Raw genomic sequence first — 11,635 nt, forward strand, 5'->3', positions numbered from 1 at the left:
CGGTGGAACTAACTGACTCTGAGGACGAGGGCGAGGACAATCCTCAGCCAGAGCCCTGCACAGCTGGTGTTGCAGTAGAACAGGATGGGAGACACAGACGGGCAGAGATAGCGTCCAACTATTTCTGAGAGAGTAACGACACAGAGCCAGTAACAGTTTTTGTGCAATGGTGTTTAATCAGCACACCACCAGGATTGGAAGCAGTGTCCATGAAGACATGGGTTACATCACCCATCTAATGATTGCCAAATAGCAGTTGGACCTATTTTCTGCGCCCACGCACTGCATGTGCACGTTCCCTGGCATGACGGTCCTGCTCCAACTGGCTGCATAGGTAGTCTACAGAGGTTGCAATTCCCATCATTCCCTCACACATGTTGTCACCCATAAACTAACGCCCTTTTCAATCCTGCACATGTGTTTGTTCATGTGGGCCACCTCTCTGTTCAATGTTCGCATCTCCCTCCATTGCAGGAGATGGACCTTGAGCATGTTGCCTTCCAGTCCAGCGAAGACACTTTCTTCCTGTTCGGAGCCTTGAGGATTTGGCTGGCCTTGCCCTGCGGCGTATTGTTGAAGTGTGGGCACCCTCAGATGGAGTACCAGCCCTCACTATGTTGCCCTCCTCATGTACTGGAGACTGTTGGCCCCCTGTGCCCTCCTCCCCCGACTCCTCCATCTGCTGGAGGGTGGCCACAGCATGCCTCCTGCCTGACTGTGGTGGTGGTGGTGATTGTTGCAGTGGTGATTGCGTTGGAGGAGATGGCGGCATTCCCTGGCGCTGTGGTGATATCGGTGAAGGAGTAGTTGGTGGTGGTGGTGGTTGTGCGGAGCTTGTGTGCCCTGCAGGCAATCTCTCTTCATCATGTTGCCTCCCCTCTGGCCTGGCTGTCTTTGTTCTGCTCCCCTCTGCAGCACTGCGAGATGTCTCGCCTGTAATGACAGAATGTAGATGTACTCACTTATCTGGCTGCATTTGCATTGCATTAAACATCATGCCTAAAGATCTCAGTGACTGTCCTGAGCTTGCCAATTACTTTCACATCCTATTGTTTTTGCTAGGCTGACTGTCCTATACATCAGTTCCCTAGGATTACATCTCCCACAATGCATAGCAGGTAATGAGTAAGACATGAAGTGGAGTGGGAGCCCTATGCCACTATGGGGATTGGGGTTGGGGAGGGGGTAGCACCGCATGCTGGGCAGGCATCTTACCTTGTTTCCTTGCAGCTCTGGCAGAGCTGTCTGCATCTCCCACGCCACTCACACTCTCCAGCTGGAGGGTGGACTCTACCATCAGTTCCAGTGGTGTTGGTGCAGGTGCTTTGTTCTTCCCTCCGCCAGTTTTGCCAGCCTGCCTCTGCCTCTCAGCCATCCTTGCCTTCGCCGTCTTCCTGAGGTCGTACCACCTGTCCTCAATGGAACGCTGGGTGACACCAATTGCATTGATCTTGCTCTGTATCCCACTCCAGATCTGTCTCTTCTGAGACTCGGGCACATGGAGGGACTGCTTCCCAAACAGCTTGTCGTGGTCCTGACTCACATCCTGAATTAGCACCTCCAGCTCCTTCTCACTGAACTTCATCTTCCTTTTCCTTTCAATTGCCTCCTTCTCTCCCTCCTGACTTGCCATTTCAATGTTTTTTTAGTTTTTTCTGTAGCTGTGAGGATATGTAGCTCCTGGCTCCTCAGCTCACCTGCCTGCCTCACAGTCAGCTCCAGGTTCATTGCAGCTGCCTGGTTGTGGCCACTTCCTGTTTGGGAGGTAATTGGATGACACAGGATTGGCTGATTCATCAAATTACGAATTTTTGAATCACCTAATCGGTATTTACCGAATCGGTAATGGTTTCGGTAATTCCGATTCGGTATTGCTGTTTCGGTTTTCTTTTTTTTACCAATTTCTTCCGATTCGGTATTTTTTACCGATTTTTAGAGAATCGGTAAATATTACCGATTTTTCACGTACATCGCATTTTCCGATTCCTTAATACCGAATCGGTAATATTCGGTATTAAGGAATCGGTATTCATAGTTTATCTACATATGGCCCATAGTCATTTATACAGACCAACACTCATATATACTGCCTTTCACATATGCAATTAATCACACATGTACCACTGAGGGATCCATTCACTCACTAAGACACTCATACACACACTCACTCAGCCATACAGCCCTTCACAGATACAGTCTTGAACACATATACCCAGTGTATTATCCACTCACACATCTATGCACAGAGTCACACCCCCACCCACCCACACAGACACTCAGGCACCCATATAGATACTCAGACAAGCAATCAATAGCCTGTATAGATCTTCATTTAGCTGCTAACCAAACCATGCAACCGCTTACACACCATCTGACAACCTAAACTGTGTGAATGTCTGTACCAATCGCTAACACATGCATTAACCAAGACACAATTAATCACTCACTTATACAGTCAGTCACACACCTACTTAATCATCCACCCTGACTCTTATACACCCATTCATATGTCAATACACTTTGGCATATACATATAAAACATATTTACAGTTTATAGAAACACACATTCACTGGATGATGTCATCTGTAATGTCATTTGAGATGTCATCAGTGATGTCATCAGTGATGTCACTGACCATTTCATGAATGATGTAATGTGTGACGTCATCAGCAGTGCATTGCGGGGGCGCGAGTTATAGTTAGCTTAACTAACTATAACAGCGGAATTTATATTGGTTTGTATGAGTGAAATGTCCAACTAACTATAACGTCCCTGAAACCTATGGTTTTTTCTGTGAATTTCTAAGGTTTTTTAAATGCTAATTCCGAACTATAATGTCTGTAAAACCTATGGTTTTTCACGGGAATATATATGTAGATAGATAGATAGATAGATAGATAGATAGATAAACAGACATATAGATAGATAGATAGATAGATAGATAGATAGATAGATAGATAGATAGATAGATAGATATACACAATTCTTTGGGTGTTTGAACAGAATTTCATTTATAAGGTACATTGAATAGTACAAGAAAAAAAATCTTCATTTTATATATTTGATAAAAGAACAGTTATCATTATCAATGATAGGGTGCCTTGGTGATGCTCCGTAGAATTGTCCAGGGTATCCATTTGTACTCAGCTGTGAATGTTATATTTTGTATTGTGTCTCTGTGTGATATATCCTGACACAAATTTCAGAAGTGTTATACACTTTTGATCGGGCTATAGCCCAGTTGTCGAGGATGTCAATTTGTACTTGGACATGATTTTTTTCAATTCTTGTTTTGTCATTGATAGGTATACTGACACAATTTACCAAAATGTTATATACTATTGATCTTGGTTCAGCCAATATGTGTTCTGCCAAGCCTAGCGCTTTCTCGGTGCAATAATTGGTAAATATGATTGAATAACCTCAAAATAATTTTTAATACATTGATTTTCATACCCTGATTAAAAGTGCTAAATTTACATCAGAACAAGGCACTCAGAAAATACTCTGCATATGTGCTTTATTTTAGAATTTATATTTGACCAAGTGAGATGTGATTGTGCAGAATAGGTGATGATATTTTTAGAATCTCAATAGAGGTTCCTAAAGTGGAGACATATCAATGTATAACCATATTTTCATAAGTAATATGGATAGAACTGAGGCTTGCAACCATGCTTTGAAACCACGATTTGTTGTGTATTTTACTTGTCTTCCTGATAATATTTTTGACTCGTTTTATGGCTCTGGAATGAGATAAGAGCAACAAAATATGTAAGCTATTGCAGGGCCTTTGATTAGCTTCTGAATGTTAGAATGGAGCATCCTCAGGTGGAAATATATAGGACATCTATTGCCAGTTAATTATTTAACCATACAAAATCCCTTGTTAAGGACTATGAATGTGAACATTTTTGGGAGTATTGATGTTAAGCATAAAATATCGTATCGTCCAAGGAACCAAAATTCCAGTTTGGTTGGTTCCAAGTAAGAGCCAACACAGCAATGTAAATGATAGATATCCCTAATATTTAGCTAAATTATTCATGGTAACCAAAGCCAGGTCTATACAGTAAGAAATATTGTTTACCCCAAAATATGGACGAGCTAATCCGCCTTATTATGAAGGGACTTACCAGACTCGTGCATAGTGCCTATTCAAGTCATCACTTCAGTCCTGCCAGAGCGAGAATGTATACTGTCAGTGTCTTAGGCATATAGCATTATTAAAGCGCTGGCTAATCCAGTCCTACCTCAGTTATTCATAGCCCAACCGCTAATCTAGTCCTACCTTAGTGTTAGTCACAGCCCAACCGCAAAGGCACACGTTGCTGGTAGCATCCTTCAAATGGTTATTTGAATGGTGGGGGAAATAATTTCTTAAATGTCCAGCAAAACTTATTGAATAGTAGAATTTTCAATGGTGCATTGGATCCACTAGCAGGCAAAAGAGATAGCTAGAGTGTAGCAGTTTTCTTTTGATAGGATAGGAATAAATGAGAATAGTTGGGAAAATCCCCATACAGTAATGGATCAATTTCCTCTACAGACATTAAACAATTTAAGACTGTTGAGAAGTGTATGGAATCTTCCTTTTCTGCACGACCATCCCAGATTTATTTTTCTTTTTATTGACACTATTTTTGCTGGTATTATGGCTTTCTGCTCTGAAACACTGTCATTCAGTGCAACATTGCTCGTTCTCTGTTCGTAAATCTGTACTATTAGATTGGTTTAACCAAAACGTGTCATTTAACTTTCCAATAGGGCCATTGTAAGATGGCCCAGGAATTTCATTAGTGGCCCTTAAGTGGCACAGAAATTAAATGTCACATGTGAGCTACAGTAGGCATTTATATCACCAACATAGATGATAAAAGTGCATAGCTCCAGAGACTACCGTTGTACTCTTACTGGGTCGAACTTTTAAAGTATTGTGGTGACACTTGGCATGTAAATGTGCTTTGCCATGTAGAAAAACTTACTTTTATATATTATGTCTGCCACCTCCCTAAAATTAACCTTGTAAGCCAACTTGGTTTGGTGCTCACTGTGTTAAAGTTCAGCAAGCGGCATATAGGGGAACTATGCCCCCACATCAAACAATTTCAAAAAGCGGCTTGTCACTGTGTAGATAAATCTGTATTTACTATGAACATTCATAGTATGAATAAAATCACTTTTTCCTATCTCAAATTTGGAAAATGTTCAAACAGTCAAAAAAAGTTATATTTTTAACTTTGTTTCCAAACTCAAATACAATGGGGAAAGTATAATATTGATATGTTTATCAGAAAAAAAGACTTTATCAAATGTACTTTGTGCTACCTGAGCGGAAACTTGTTTAAAACTTGTTTGCCTCACAGTGCTGTTTAGGGACTCAAACATATTCTATGCTAGATCATACATCTGGAAGACAATGTTCTGGCAACTGGCAAATGGAAGGCAGTAGTGATATTAACATTGTCCATTTTCAAGGGACTAGCCATCTTGGAGGGAAACCAGAAAAGCTGGCAAAACATAGTTCATCTTTCATTACTGTTTCTTTGATGCTGTGATCCTAAATGGGGAAACAACTAATTTCCAGAGTCATACTAGGCTTTTGTCTGTGTCCCTAACAGCTGAAAACAGTTCTATGAATGACAAAGTGTAGGATATCTCATGTCCATTTAAAAGTGGCTAGAAGATGGGACTGGGCTGCTGTAACTGAATAGGAATGACGGCCATTTTAGTTGAGATGTTCTTTGAAGAGTTATAGTAAAATGAGAGTGGGAGTTCTTTGAGAAAATAGCCATGTTTGGAAGTAGGGTATTCGTGAATCACTGGCTAGTGCACAGGATAAGCCTGGCACTTCCCCACCTCCTCCTGAAACATTACTGGAGCTGGGGAAAAATCCAGAAGGAAGAAAATATTGCTTAATTGCTGCTGGCACCCAGAAATTGGAAATGCTCTCAAAGGGTCAAGTGGTTTTCTCCCTCTTACATTCTACACAGAATCCAATAAAAAACAACTGACCACTGCAGTCTGGACACTACAGGAGCTGTGGCTGGAATGAGACCATGTGCCTAGATTCCTACCCATAGGACCTGAAGGTCAAAGGAATGATAAGGAAGAACTTTCCCAGCTTTTGGAGGAATTTGAGACTTAAATATTTTTATCCACAACTGGAAGACCCACGCTAGTGTATAAGGCTTCCCTTCTGAGAGTATATAAATAGCAGTCAAGAAATCCAAGTTCTTCCAGCTCAGAGATTTGTGTTGTGAAGAAAAGGGATTGATCACAAAGATATTGGTGTTGTAGAGCCCTTCCCTACTACAGCTTTAAGCCTAACCACACTAATGTTTTTTGAACGAAGAATATGAGGAAGTCTGAAACAAAAACATCAGCAGGTTCAGAATACTGCTTGGTCTTGCTTGGTGCATTTGATGCCAAACTTAAAGGCTTTTAGCAGTAGCTTAACAACCACATATCATCCTTCAAGGCACCCTTCTCTGCTTCAGCTTTATATCTTGACCTGGTAAAGGGTTTGGAGATCCAAAAATAAGACCAATATCGACCCACTCAGCCCTTCTGATGTCTGCTCCATTATGGTCAGCCTGTGATCACACCTAGCCCCAGTAAACTGCATATTGTGACTTCTGATTTGCACCTGGTATTTTCTAGGTACTCTGTACCTCAAACATTTAAAAATGAATATATCTGGGCATCCTTTTCTGATATCATTACTTTGGTGTCATTTTGCTTATTACATTTGTCTTGAGGCACTCATTTCCCGTGTCTCCCACAGCCGTGCCCGAGTCTCCAGACACCCGGGCATAGTGGCAGAATGGTGGTCTCACCCACCTTTTTCTGCCTTTCCTGGGACTCAAGCACCTGAAAGATGTGGAGGAACATGGGCTGTATTGGGCCAGCAAACGTCTCCTATTACCCTACAGCAATATATTGTAGAGGGTAGTGGGTTTGGGTGACAGGCAGCCGAGTATTTTTTCTATTGTTTTCTGTTTATGCAGCAGGGCATGTAAGGGGTATATGCAAAGAAGGATGTGAGTCAGTGAGGGAGGCCAGGTATTTTTTTTTTTATTCGTTTTATATATGGATTTGTCTCATGCATCATGACTCGTCCCCACACTCAACAATAGTAATAAGTAGAATATTGTAATGGTTTAGATTATTACCATTGTTGAAGCTAAACCAACCTTCAGTGTGGCTCATTCCTATAGCTCTCCTCCCCCTAATGTCTGCACATTCCTTCCGTAAGCCTGCTATCTTTTGGGTCAGAGAAGATGGGGGTAGGTAGGCCTGGCATTCCCTGCCTGTCCACTTCCTCATTTGAAGGGTCATGCTTTATGACCCTCCCCCTGCTCTGGCGTTCAGGTATAGCAGAAACCTCTCCAGCAGGTAGCTTCACCCCTGGTGAGCCACTAATCACTTCATCAAAGCAGCCTGGCTAATCCTATTAACTCTGACCAATCAGGGAAGACTGCAGGAAGGCAGAATGTTGGCTTGCAGACAAGTAAGTCTTATAACTTCTTTTCTGACCAATTTAGGATAAATTTAGCAATGGCATATTGTTGGATTCATCAATATTATTCTTCTGAGTCTTTGAATGATATGTATTTAATTCCAAGCAATATGTACGCATCCATAAACTATTGCAATGTTATTCTAGGGGGCAAGGTATCTAAAATGGGGACAATGAAAGGTACAATTTTTCCATCACCAGGGCATTCAAAACATCTTTTCTAAAGCCCCTGCTTATAGTAACATGACCCCCACCCTTGGGCTATCTAGGGGACATCTTTGGGGTCCTAAATATGTAATAAAAATGTGGATCCTTACACCACAGTGCTTATGGCACCAAAGTCGATTTGGGGAAGGACTTTACTACAATGGAGGAAGTGAGATGTGCAATTTCTGTATCCCCAGGGCATATATAACATCTTTTATAAGGTCCCTGCTTAAAATGACATGACCAACAATTCCCTTTGAGCTTTTCTGTGATCTCTGGAAACCCGTTCCAGTTTCTTTTCAGAAGCCACAGCATTAAAACTTCCCACTCTAGCTTTCACCACAAATTGTCTTTGGATGAATTTTCTGTAGATGTATGGTATTTGCAACTCTAGTTTCTTCACTCTTTCCAAATAACAGGACCCACATCTCAGGTCATTTATGAAATCAAGTTTGAGAGACAGAGTAATCAGTGACTCCACATGCTTCATGTTCAGCTCCCCATCAACTTTCCGATCAACATGCACCAAGTTTTTCACCAGAGCTAACATGTGTAAATCATTTCCAAGTACTTGCAAAGTTCTGAGTTTCTTCACATTCTTTGACAAACTCTACAAACCTGGTTTTCAGGATTTCTGATTTTGAATAACCCTGGGCGAAGTGCAAAAAAACTCTGTTGCGCTACGCGGAGCTCTGCAAGCGGCGGAGTGCGATAGATAAATGCTGTTTGCAATGATTTTCAGTGCCAGGTGCTTTTCCACACTGTGCCATCATTGCGATTCACACCATGCACAGAGCAAGCAAGCGCTACTTCCTTTCTACCGCTTGAGAAGATTTTTGTTTGAGTGGCAGCTTTCTCAACACGAACGGACGGTTTCTCGATGCAAGCAGTTGCAAGCATATCTGACCACTCGCAATGAGAAATCTGACCACCCGCGTTGAGTAACAGGAGGTTGATTTTCCACGCTCATGCTCGCCAACCTGATGTTCAAGATCAGGAGCGACAGTGAGGGAAAGAACTCCGCTACACTAGGCAGAGTGGAGTTTTTCACAACAATGCGAGCTCTGCTTAACACGGAGAACGGAAAACTCTGCAAACTCCGCGAAAGGAGCAGAGTTCACAGCCCAGAATTAATTTTGAACTGAGTGTATTGAACATTTCCTGGCTTTGCAGTACTTCTTTTGAATGAAGTGCACCCTGTGCCTTGTTCATTTCTGAGATAAGATGTGCAAAACCTAATTCGTCATTCTTGTTGCAGAATGCATTACAAAAATGTTCTACAGTCTCATATATGACGAGCATATCTTGTACTGAATAAACATAATGAGCTCCACTCAATATTAACTGGGCAGTTTTTATTCCAAACATTTTAGCCTCAATAAGTGCATCATCTATGCCACATTCACTGCGAAAACATCCTGACAACTGCAGTGCAACTTTTGTCATGTGAAAAATGCCCAGCATTGGATAAAAAGCATCAAATTCTACCAATTTGCTCATAAAAATGTTAGCTACAATAAGGAAAACACCTACATCACAGAACGTTTGCAGGATTGGCCTTCACGTTTATCATGCACATTTTGGACATTTTTTAGAGCTGTGTATACTGTTGCGTAGTTTGTGATTGGAGATGGTAATATTGGTAAAAACCCAACCTACTTCAGTAGAAAAGTATTCTGGGAGAACAGAGCATGAATTCCAGCCCACAAAGGAACTGGCTTTTCTTCATCCTTCAATCTGCACAGAATAAGCGATATGATAAATTCAGTTAAATCAGCTTTGTGGACAGCAGAATCAGCTAGAAAAAGATAAATGTCCTCAGTCACCTTGAAACTTTCTAGTAGACTGGGACGGGTTGATGGCTTGTATTGGGCTTGCACACATTGGTAAGGCAGTTGGGTTATACTTTTGCAGCTTCCTTATTGCTAAAAGAGAGATTGCACTTCATTAGGGTAGTATGATATATCCTACCACCACGGCCTGGCTGCGGAGTATGACATATTGTATGACATATTGTGACCTGACCAGTAGGGCATATTCTACATAGCAACTCCTCACAGCCCAACCTAAAGACATCTGGCAACCCCTCTATACTTACTTGCTTTCTTCAGAACCACACTTCCAGGACTTGCCCCCTTTGTCTTCCCCTATTGATTCCCCTTCATGCCCCACCAGTCAAGATACCTCTTTTTAAGGCCTTTCATCCTATTGGTAACCACCTCTGTCACTGACCAACCTTTTTGTTAAATTATGCTTTTGGAGTCTTGTCTTATAGTATGTACCAGTACATTTGCTACATTGGTCTGCCATGAGCTACTGCTATACTTGGAATAATTCATTCAGTGTTTCGAAGTCAACTCTTTGCTCACAGAAATTAATAAATAAAGTTACAAAAAAAATGTATGCCTGATAGACAGACTGAGCAATCTGACCTCAGTTACCCAGAGTCCGAGATGGCAAAAAGAATGGAGTGACGTGAATCTAGCATTTTTATTCGGAGACAGTTACAGGGCCTTCTTGCTACAGCCCTGCTAGTTGGTAACGGGGAGCAGCGATAATGTCCTGACACAAAATTAGTGCCACAGAGCCACCTTTTTATAAAACAGATTTTTATGCAGGCCAATTTAATGTAATTAAAAAGATCATATCCCCCCAAAAATATGTTTGCAGCTTTGTTTCTTTATGCCTACGGCTGACACAATGTGTAATCTAGCAGCTACTTTATTGGTACAGTCTTGGAAAAACACCAAGGCAGTATCATGTATGGTGGATGCTCCAGACAAAGAAGAGCTGTCTTCAAAATCAAAATTATCAAGAGCAGTAGTTGTAAATCCTTTCCTGGTAAAGTGACTTAGAAGTATTGTGCTATCGGATTCACAAGATTTTACAGTATGAGCTGCTAACAAGTTCTTGTTCCATACTATGTCATTACAACTTGTTCGTAAACCAATCCTATTAATCGAAGTGATCATCTCTTTACCTTTGCACTTGTCATAGATTGTGTGGGCAGTCATTATGTGTGGCGGGTTTTCTTTTTGCTGTGATATAATTCATAAAACATAATTTGGAAATACCATACATTTACACAGCATAAGCCTGGGATTGTCTTCCATTTCTTCGCTTATATCTTCAAAGCCATCATCAATGTTGTTGGTGTCTGTTCTTAACAAAAGAACTTTAGTTTGTAACAGTTTTGCTTTGCTGATATTAAACAATGATGTAAAAAATTGTTAAGATGACATGAGGCATTCTTGTTGACTCCCTTGATTAGCGGTGCTGTGGGGCATCACAAAATGTGTCATTAAGTCCAAAATCTAAATGTCTCAAGACATTTCTGAAAGTGATTCCTGATAGTTTTACTGCATCATCTGATCTTATTTTGGCAGCAAGAACTTCAGGAGTCAAATCAGCTGAGAACACCATAAGTGGTTCATTCTTTTTGTTAGACTGACAAAAACGAATTCTGTCATTGTAAATTCTCTACAATAATGGTATGCAGTTCCTAATGTCTAAAGCAGGTAGCTGTGTATGATCAGGGGATCCACATAGTGGCGTAGAGTTAAAAGTCTGGAGAAGAGTCTCCTCCTTTCGGAAATAGACACTCCTTTCGGAAAAATACTCTCACACACGCAGCCTGCTAGGTGTCCTGCTTCATCATCGGGTCTGCTCCTTATCGTGTTGGCGCTGCAATACATGATCGGCACCCAAGATGGGGCCTTCATGGCGGAGATCTTTATTCCTTATGCCGTAGGGTGAAGTGCATCTGAGAGCCCTAGATCAGTGTAGGTGATAGTGATGTATAGGGATGTGGATTAAAATAGGGAATGGAGGTCCTCTCAAAATAATTTTATTTAAATATGCCTACCACCCTAATTAAAAGTAAAATGGTGCGTAAAAGTAAAATG

Source organism: Lissotriton helveticus, chromosome 4_1, assembly GCF_964261635.1.
Source record: "Lissotriton helveticus chromosome 4_1, aLisHel1.1, whole genome shotgun sequence".
Classification (NCBI taxonomy): Eukaryota; Metazoa; Chordata; class Amphibia; order Caudata; family Salamandridae; genus Lissotriton; species Lissotriton helveticus.